Raw genomic sequence first — 10,855 nt, forward strand, 5'->3', positions numbered from 1 at the left:
GAGCTCGACGGGGCGCGGGGACGGGCGTGCGCGGGCGGGCGCATGCACACTGTTAGACTTTGTAACGTAGCCCAACTGTGTAATACGTATATTATGTATCATTATAAATACATGTGATAGGCCACCCCTAGAGGGTTGAGCCAGTTCCCACAAATCCTACGTCTAATATGGTATCAGCCTAAACCTAGGACCTAATCCACCTCCACCCCAGCCGCCGCCGCCGCCGTGCCCTAACCCTAGGGCCGCCGCCGCCGCTGCTGCCATGTCTGCTTCCGCATCTAGCTCTGCCAGCTCTGGGACCATACCCGCATCGCTGCCTGCCCTGCTGAATCTTCCTGCTCGCACTGGTGCCTCGTCGACGCCGCACTTCTTCGGCACCACGGCGGTGGGCTCGCTGCTTTCCGCCCCGATCTCTCCGTCTCCTGTGACGTCGACAGCGGCGGCCTCCACCACCGCGATGGTGACGCTATCGGCCTCCACCACTAGCTCGTCCCCGACACTCGCCCTCATGCCGGCGGCCTCGGGGGGCTCCGATGATCAACGTGCGGGTGGGCCACCTGCAGCCCCGGCAGTCTCCGCGGTCGCTGCCACCGACGCCGCCATGATCTCCGGGCCGTTCCACTTCGACAACCTCATCACAACTCGTCTCACGCCGGACAACTATTTGTTTTGGCGTGCCAAGGTTCTACCGCTGCTCCGCAGCCGCTCCCTCCTTGGTTATGTCGATGGCTCCCTGCCGTGTCCGCCGCAGGTTCTTCACACCGTCCACGGCCCGGCCATCAACCCGGCGCACCGCCTATGGGTGCAACAGGACCAAGCGATCCTCTCCGCCATCCAGGGTTCCCTTGGAGACGGGGTCGCTGGCCTCTGTCTCTTTGTTGCCTCCTCCTTGGATGCATGGACGACGCTGGAACATGCGTTTGCCCAGACCTCCACCGCCCACTCGATGGCTCTTCGCAGCAAGCTTGATGATGTCAAGAAACTGGATTCCTCGGCCACAACATACTTCAACAAGCTCAAGGTCTTGGCGGATACATTAACCTCTATCGGTCGACCATTGAGTGATGAGGAGTTCGCCGGCTATGTTATTAAGGGTCTTGATGCTGACTACGACAACCTTGCCGAGGCCGTCCACAACACCAAGCCGCCGCTTCGGCCGCACGAGCTCTTCTCCCGGCTGCTCTTCACCGAGCAACGCATCGAAGCTCGCCGCGCCACCAACTCCATCGCTGACCAGCCCGCGGCCTTCTGGGCCTCGCGAGGCCAGCGCCCCCCCTGCATCCTCGCCGCCTGTCCGCGTCACCACCCCACCAGCGCCACCCTTGGGCGGCGGCCCTGTCCGCTATCAACTTTGTGGGCGTGAGAGGCATGTTGCCTCCAAGTGCCACAAGAGGTTTCAGCGGAGCTTTCTGGGTATTGGTAACGATGGAAAAGGTAATGTGCGACAGTTTGCCATGGCGGATTTTGGCCCTCCTGCTGCTCATGTTGCCACCAAGAGCAAGGATACACGCGTCGACCCCGGCTATACACCGTCATATCCGATTGATCCTGCATGGTATATGGACACTAGCACCACGAATCACATGACGAACGAGCTCACCAAGCTGTCCACCCATCAGCCATACTACGGTCCCGACAAGGTTCACACCGCCAACGGTGTAGGTATGCCCATCTCTCACGTTGGTCAAGCATCTCTCTTAACTAGTCATCCATCTAGGAAGCTTCATCTTCGTAATATTTTACGGGTCCCCTCGGTGACTCTTAATCTGTTATCTGTTCCAAAGCTCACTCTTGATAACAATGTCATATGTGAATTTCACCCGTTTGATCTTTTTGTTAAGGACCGAGCCACCCGGGAAATTCTGCTTAGTTGTCGTCTCAGCCATGGCTTATACCGCTTGGAGGATCCATCCGCCCCGGGCGTCTTCAGTGGTGTTCGTGTGTCGCCGTCCCAGTGGCACTCTCGCCTTGGTCACCCTGCCACTCCCCATGGTTTTTCATATCCTTCACCGTCATGAGCTGCCTCTTGAGTCTAGTAATAAGGAGATGTCCGCGTGTGGTGCCTATCAACAAGGCAAAAGTCATCAGTTACCATTTGTTTCTTCTACTCGTCAAGTAACGAGTCCTCTTGAACTTGTGTTCTCTGATGCCAGAGGTCCCGCCCAAACTTCTATGAGTGGTCACAACTATTATGTTAGCTTTATTGATGCCTATAATCGCTTTACCTGGCTTTATCTTCTTAAGCGCAAATCTGATGTGTTTGATATATTCATTCAGTTTCAAGTGCATGTAGAACGTCTTCTCAAGCATAAGATTATTCATCTTCAGTCTAATTGGGGGGCGAATATCGCAACCTCGATGCTTTCTTTAATAAGCTTGGGATCTCTCATCGTTTATCATGTCCTCATACACATCAGCAGAACGGCGCTGTTGAGCGCAAGCATCGACATATAGTTGAGACCGGACTCACACTCCTGGCTCATGCGTCTGTACCTTTTCGTTTTTGGAGTGATGCCTTTGCTACAGCATGTTTTCTTATTAACCGACTACCTACGCGTGTCATTAATATGAAAACTCCTATTGAGCTCCTTCTACATGAAATTCCTGATTATACCTTCTTTAAGGTGTTCGGGTGCGCTTGTTGGCCTCATCTCCGTCCATATAATTCTAGAAAACTTGAATTTCGGTCTAAAAAATGTGTGTTTCTAGGTTATAGTTCTCTCCATAAAGGCTATAAGTGCCTCCATGTGCCAACAAACCGTGTCTATATATCCCGTGATGTTGTCTTTGATGAGAATGTCTTTCCCTTTTTCTCCATGCCGCACCAACCTGCCACACCACCATCTATGCATTCATCTCCTCTTATGCTTGGCCAATTTGAAGATGTTGCATATCCGCCTGTGTTGTTACCTAACCATGGTGCAGGTATTGGACGCGGTGCTCGCCTGGAACTTCCATCGCGCATGTTGACCGGTCAGTGCACGTGCATGCACCCGTCATCGACCCCGCCTCTGGCGCCGTGCCCGTCCATGCAACTGGACCGGCGCTGGCCTCCGACACTGGGCTGGTGTCATCCGAGGCGTCGTCCACGCCAGGCGAGGCGCGGCCCATGTCAGATGAGGCACGGCCCACGACCCCGACGCCCTCCCCTGGGCGGCTCGAGGGGTCTCCGTCCATGCCTCCACGCCCGGACTCGCCTCCGTCATCGTCTTCGTCACCCGCCACTATGTCCCTGTCGCCCCTTTCGCCTGGGTCGGCTGGGCCTACTGTCGACTCGCCTGAGCCCTCGCTTGGTCCCCCGTCACCTGCTCTGCCATCATCATCCCCTGTGTTGGCGCCGCCGGCTCCTGTTCCCATTGCACCGCAACGCCCGCATACTCGCAGTCGCAGTGGTATTGTCCAACCCAAGCAGCGTCATGATGGTACTGTCACATATTTGGCTGCTTGTCTTGCTCATTCTGTTGCAGATCCCACTGATGAACCACGCCATTATGAGGTTGCTATGAGTATCACTCACTGGCGGGCAGCTATGGAGCAAGAGTATCATGCTCTTCTGCATAATGAGACATGGACATTGGTTCCTCCTCCGCCTCGTGTCAACATCATTGATTCGAAGTGGGTTTTCAAAGTCAAGAGACATGCCGATGGGTCTATTGAGCGCTACAAGGCGCGCCTCGTGGCCAGAGGGTTAAAACAGCGACAGGGTCTGGATTACGAGGACACATTCAGCCCGGTTGTTAAGCCTACTACCATCCGGCTTCTTTTGTCTCTTGCAGTCTCTCGTGGTTGGTCTCTTCGACAGCTTGATGTACAGAACGCTTTTCTCCATGGGTTGCTTGAAGAGGAGGTTTACATGCGGCAGCCACCAGGGTTTGTTGATCCAGATCAGCCTCATCATCTCTGTCGTCTGACGAAGGCGCTCTATGGACTGAAACAGGCACCTCGTGCCTGGCATGCCCGTCTTGCTTCGGCGCTTCGTACTCATGGATTCATTCCGTCGACAGCTGACAGTTCGCTGTTCCTATTTCAACGCCCCAGTCTGACTGTGTATTTGCTTGTGTACGTGGATGATATTATTCTGGTCAGTTCTTCTGAGACGGCTGCTGATGCTCTTGTGACTGCTCTTGGCAGAGATTTCGCAGTTAAAGACTTGGGACGGTTACACTTCTTTCTGGGCATTGAGGTTGCACATCAGTCTCGTGGCAGCTTGGCCCTCACCCAGAAAAAGTACTCCCTTGATCTCTTGCGCCGTGCTGGTATGCTCAAGTGTAAGCCGTCACCCACGCCCATGCCCTCTACGGATAAGCTCTCGGCCACTGCTGGTTCTCCTCTTTCTTCTACGGATGCTACGGAGTATCGGAGTATTGTTGGTGGCTTGTAGTATCCGACTATTACCCGTCCTGATCTTTCCTTTGCGGTTAACAGGGTATGTCAGTATCTTCATGCCCCTACAGATGTGCACTGGTCTGCTGTGAAGCGCATTCTTTGTTATGTGCGTCTCACTGTCTCCTACGATCTTCATCTGCGACCCAGTTCCTCTACTGTTCTCTCTGCATTCTCAGATGCTGATTGGGCTGGGTGTCCGGATGACAGGCGATCCACGGGGGGACATGTTGTATTTCTGGGTCCTAATTTGATCGCCTGGAGTGCGCGCAAGCAAGCCACTGTTTCTTGCAGCAGCACAGAGGCTGAGTACAAAGCAGTTGCCAATGCAACTGCTGAGCTTATCTGGATTGAGTCTTTGCTTCGAGAGCTGGGAATCTCCCAGTCGCATCCTCCAGTTCTTTGGTGTGACAACATCGGTGCTACGTTTCTTTCGACAAACCCGGTGTTCCATGCACGAACCAAGCACATTGAGATTGACTATCATTTTGTGAGGGAACATGTTGCACAGAAGCTACTACAAATCAAGTTTATCTCCTCAAAGGATCAACTTGCCGACATCTTCACCAAGCCTCTACCTTCTCCCATGTTTGAGGTCTGTAGGCGCAATTTCAACCTCCTAGATGCATCAGGAGTGAGTTGAGATTGAGGGAGGGTGTTAGACTTTGTAACGTAGCCCAACTGTGTAATATGTATATTGTGTATCATTATAAATACATGTGATAGGCCACCCCTAGAGGATTGAGCCAGTTCTCACAAATCCTACGTCTAATACACACCGGCGCTCGAGGCCATGGCCACGCACACACGCATCTGACATGCTAGCTAGCTAGCAAGTAAGCTAGCCCGCCCGCGAACTTGCTAGCTAGCCCGTGCTGGGCGTTTGGCCATGCGGCCGCGACGAGCGACGGGACGAGCGCGGGCGGGGTGAGGCGCGGTGAGCCTCTTCACGACGCGGGCGGGTGCTGCGAGGAGTGACGACGGCTGCTGGCGCGACTGCGGGCTGGCGCGGCTGCAGCCACGCGGGCGTAGCAGCAGGACCAGAGCAGGGCGCGGACGGGCGGCCCAGGCGAGCGAGCGCGAGCGGCCATGGCGGGCGCGGCACGGCGACGAGATGCAGGGGGGCGGATGCAGCGGATGTTTTGGGTTGCTCCACGGCGTTGGGCGCCTCGAACAGAAGCCGGACATGCATGTCCGCTTTCGTCCCCATTGCCATCCCAAACGAACGAAATCCGGACAAAATAGACGTCCGCTTAGGATCGTGCGGTGAAGTTGGCCTGAGCCTATAGAATCAAACCGAATCTCGGCTAATGTAGCTTGAAGAATGCTGCATTTGCTGGAGTGTGAAGACATGCTTCAGAATTAGAATACGCAATGAGATCTCACACCAACATGGAAAGGAAAACAACCAGATAGTATGAGACAATGGAAGAACAGGTATCAACAAGGTCTTGTTTGGGAGAAAGAATCAGTGCTACCATCCATGTTTCATGCATCATATTCTCTTCCATGTGTACTTCAAACCTAGGGTGGTCAGGGTGTGTGTTGGCTGCTCCCTCTATGGCAGCCTTTGCGACCTGAACAACCCGACCAGTGCTCTTGGTAGCGCCATGAAGTGTACAATGAAGAGCCCTGAAGGCAGGGGAGGTTTTCAATACCGAAATCGAAAGCACCACAGACAGACTATGTTTTAGCTCATTGAAACTAGTGAAGAGAAACTCTAACTTCGGCATGGATCCTTGTACAAACCTGAGCTCCATCCCATTCTCTGTATAGAAGAAAAGCACCTCTAGACATTGGAATCTAGTGGTACCACTTATACTGTGAGCCTTCCTACAGACTTTGCTTCTCCTTTCACGCACAGAATTAAAAAGGACAAAGTGGGTAAGCCTCCAAGCCATGGCAATAGCGCCCTCTATATTGGCAGGGGCTTAGACAAGTATTATACACACAGATGTACTACCTAGAAAATAAAAACGATGTCCACGAGGACGATGCGCCAACTTTGGGCGCGGGACGGCGCTGGGCTGGGCGGGGCCTAGCGGCGCGGCGGAGGGCGTGCTGGGTGGCGGCGGTTCTGCCTGGCGGCGGTGCAGCTGCAGCTTCAGGCCTCTCCAACACGCGGCGGCTGTGGCTTCTCTGGCGGCGGCGCGAGTTCCCGGCGGCGGCGTGGCGGCGTGGCGCGGCGGAGCTCCGGCGAGGATTCGGCGGCGGGCTGGAGGGCTAGGCACCGTCCAGTGGTGCTGCCTCCGCGGTGGTTGCGGCTTGGGGCCCTGGACCCCGATCCGATCTGGATCTGGTGGTGCCGGGGTCTGGGCCATGACGGCTGGCGAGGCATGGGATTCGTCGGGGCTTGTCGGCCTCTAGGCACCATGGGGGTGCCGGCGGCGACGTGTGCCCGGCGTGGTGAGACTGCTGGACGTGGTGGTCATCTTCTTCCCGAGATGGCCGACCGGAGGCTTGGTGATCAGATCTCATGATCCATCATCTTGTCCCGGCTGCGAGTAGGGGAGACATAGTTGCCGGTGAAAACCGAGCCGACGGCAGGCGATGGCGGCGTTCTCGCCGTTACCTTGATGAAGGCATCGTCGTGTAACTATTGTCGACCCACTCGTGCTGCTCCGGGGGAAACCCTAGGATCTGGTGTTCCAGATCGGACGATGGCGGCAGTGCATTGTCGTTTCTCTCTTGGGAGCATCGTTTGCGGAGCAGCGCTGGAGGTCAGAGGCAGGAGGTGGAGCGGCTTCGTCTTGCACGGAGCTTCGGGGGTGATGTCAAGTCATGCCTGACCGACAGGTGCTACGCTTTGTCATGCCTGGTCGGCAGGTGCTACGCATGACAGATCTTCCAAGGACTTCAAGCTGTGTCGACTGGTGATACCTGGTAGCATGGCGCTGAGGTGTATCAGTGGCGACCGCGACATGCTCAGCTGTTTGCGCGCAGGGAGGAGGTGACGTTTGGCGCCGTGGTGGCGTCGACGATTGCTGGACCGAGCAAGGTTGATGCATCAGTATAGTTCTGAAGATGGAGCGGTGGCAGTTGGTGGCGGCGGCATCTGAGTGCACGCCGAACCGGTGAGACCCATGCCCGGCAGGCGTCCTGGATGGGTTCTCAGGTCTTTAGATGTTAGGTTTGGCTGCGATGTCTGTTTGGTTTTAGGCCCAGGCTATCTGCGCCCCTTCATCAGCTGGATAGAGGTGCTTAGACGGCGGCTTTAGTCTTACTGTTGTATTACTTTGTAAGGTCTTGTGAGAATAATTAATAAAGTGGCCGTATGCATCACCCAGATGCAGAGGCCGGGGGTCATCCTCCTTTTTTTTAAAAAAAAACTAAAGATGTACTGCCTCCGCCCGGAATTGCTTGTTGGAAAAATGGATGAAAATGGGTGTATCTAAAATTAAGAGCAACTCCGACGGGGCGACCAAAACGGACGCGCGCTTTGTCCGCTTTTTGCCCGTTTGGGTAGGCCAGGCGGACGTGCATGTTGGTTTCTTACCTAGCTTTCCCTCTCTCTGGAGCCCTCTCTCTCTGTCACTCAGCTCTGGCACAAACCAAAGAAGAAACGAGGAGGAAGAAGGAAGAACAGACACAGATATTGCCGGTGCACGAACACCACCGCCGCACGAACGGTGTATTTTCCTTGAGCACCAACTCAAGTCCCAGCCTGTTACAACGATAGCCGCACGGGCTTTATAACGGAGCCGGCACCAGGGCACGAACCCATGCCTCCCACTCCCCATGCGCCCGCGATCAGCACACTCTGCTCGTGCCCATGACGCGCTCCAACGCGGTCGGCACACGGCAAGCTCCAACCGATCGCCCGCGATCTTCCCGCGCGACTCGCCAACAGACTGGCGCACACACGCACACACATCGGACCCAAGTCAGACTATGGCCAGACTATCTACATGTCAGACACTACCCAGACTATGGCCAGACAATGGCTCGACGCGGCCACGGACCGCAACCGACGCGACCACCGCACGCACACACGCGCACGCCGTGTCCTGGGATGCCGTGGCTTATTGCCCTACACTTCTCCCCCTAAGACATGGCTCAGAGGAGTCCGCCATCCTCTACGCCGACGTCCGCCAACATTGCCTGCTCCGCCGCCGGCGCCCTCCGCAGCTTGGGGCATTCCCTCTTGAAGTGGCCGCGCTCGCCGCAGCCGTAGCATCGACCACGCTGGTTGCCGCCGTTGCCCGACGCCACGCTCCGGCCGTCATCATTGTCCCGAGCTCCGCCGTGCCGACGCTCCCGCGCCGCCCACTGCGCCGCCGTCATGAGAAGCTGCTCCCCGCCGCGCTCGCCGTCATCTTGTCCACGGCGCCGAACCCGCTCATCGAACGCGCGCAGCCGCCCGAGCACCTCGTCGAAGGGCATCTCCTCGATGACGCAGAACTGCTTGATCCCGGCGAGGACGGGGAACAGCCGATCGGGCACCGTGTCCAGGAGCTTCTTCACGAGCTCCGCGTCGCCCAGCGTCTCCCCGAGGTTCGCGAATCACGCCGTCATCCCTGCTAGCCTCCCGGCGTACGCATCCAGCGCCTCGCCGTCCGCCATCTTCATACGATCGAACTCCCCACGCAGCGTCGCCCGCCTCGCCGCACGCACCCGATCGGCGCCGATGAACCTCACCTTCAGGGAGTCCCATACGTCCCTGGCGGTGAGCTTCGTCGCCACCTGCAGCAGCACGTCCTCCGGTAGCCCGCCGAGGATCATCGCATGCGCCGTCTTGCACTTCTTTCCGTTCATCGCCGCGTCGCCCGGCGCCACCGCCTCCCACAGAGTGTGGGCGTCGAGGATCGCCTGCACCTTGATCGCCCATACCGTGTAGTTGTGCGGCATGAGCATCGGCATCGGCATCGACACCGATCCGCCCGCGCCTCCGCCGTGTGGCACGATCGCCATTGCCGCTGGCGAGCTCCTGAACCGAAGCTCTGATGCCAAATGTTGGTGTCTACCCTAGCTTTCCCTCTCTCTGGAGCCCTCTCTCTCTCTCACTCAGCTCTGGCACAAACCAAAGAAGAAACAAGGAGGAAGAAGGAAGAACAGACACAGATATTGCCGGTGCACGAACACCACCGCCGCACGAACGGCGTATTTTCCTTGAGCACCAACTCAACTCCCAGCCGGTTACAACGATAGTCGCATTGGCTTTATACCGGAGCCGGCACCAGGGCACGAACCCATGCCTCCCACTCCCCATGCGCCCGCGATCCGCACACTCCGCTTGTGCCCATGACGCGCTCCAACGCGGTCGGCACACGGCGAGCTCCAACCGATCGCCCGCGATCTTCCCGCGCGACTCGCCAACAGACTGGCGCACACACGCACACACATCGGACCCAAGTCAGACTATGGCCAGACTATCTACATGTCAGACACTACTCAGACTATGGCCAGACAATGGCTTGACGCGGCCACGGACCGCACCCGACGCGACCACCGCACGCACACATGCGCACGCCGCGTCTTGGGATGCCGTGGCTTATTGCCCTACAGTGCACGCCCACATTTTAAAATGGGTCGGCTTGACCGCCCAACGGGGAGGCTGACCCAAATGTGCCGGCGTGAAAAAAAAACAAGTTGCACGAAATAAACATAATTAAACATAAAGTGGCCGGTCAAACGCCGACCAAAGTCCACCTAAATCTAATAAAAATTAAATAAAACATTAAAAAAAGTCTGCGCCCGCCTGCTGCTGCTCCGCACGCTGCCCTAGACGTCGTCGGCCTTGCCCTTGCCCTTGCCCTCGACGCCGCCGTCGTCGGTGAGGTCGATGAAGACCGGAGCAGGGCCGGCCCACCCGAACGCCGCCTGGTACGCTGCCAGGGCAGCCTCCTCCGACGTCTCCTGGGGCGGCGGCATTGCGGCAAGCCGCGCACGCTCCTCCTCCTCCACGAGCCGAAGCGCCTCGGCGTCGCGTTGGAGCATGGCCTCGTAGCGCATCTGCTCCTCGTCGTCGGCCTGCTCCTGGCGGAGCCAGTGCTCCTTCCATCGCTTGAGGTGGGCCGCCTCCGCCTCTGGCGTGACGGCGAAGTGGACGGGAGGCGCGCTCACCCACTCGCGGTACTGCCCCGTCCACGAGTAGGCCTTCTCCGGCCAAGTGGGTGGAGGCGGGCAGCGCTTACGCGACGGCTCTGGCTCCGGCTCCGGCTTGGGCTGGACGGGCGGCGACGGTGGAGGCGGCGGCACGAAGAGCGGGGTGTGGACGGAGTCCCCCGCCGCCGACAGGGCAAGGGCTTGCTCCAGCCCATCCCAGTGCGCGTCCTCGTCGATGCGGCTAGCCTCCAGCGCGTGTTCCAGGGCCTCCTCGAGGGCGGCTTGGTACTTCGCCTCCGCCTCCATGTCCCCCGGCTCTACTTCCGGGGGCGGCGGTGGGACGGCGATGACACCCGAGCGCCATTGCTCCTCGTGTTCGAGGGCGAACCAAGCCTCCCAGTTGGGAGAGTCGGCAGTGTACTTGCTC

The sequence above is a fragment of the Triticum dicoccoides genome, chromosome 7B (assembly GCF_002162155.2).
Source record: "Triticum dicoccoides isolate Atlit2015 ecotype Zavitan chromosome 7B, WEW_v2.0, whole genome shotgun sequence".
In the NCBI taxonomy this organism is placed as follows: Eukaryota; Viridiplantae; Streptophyta; class Magnoliopsida; order Poales; family Poaceae; genus Triticum; species Triticum dicoccoides.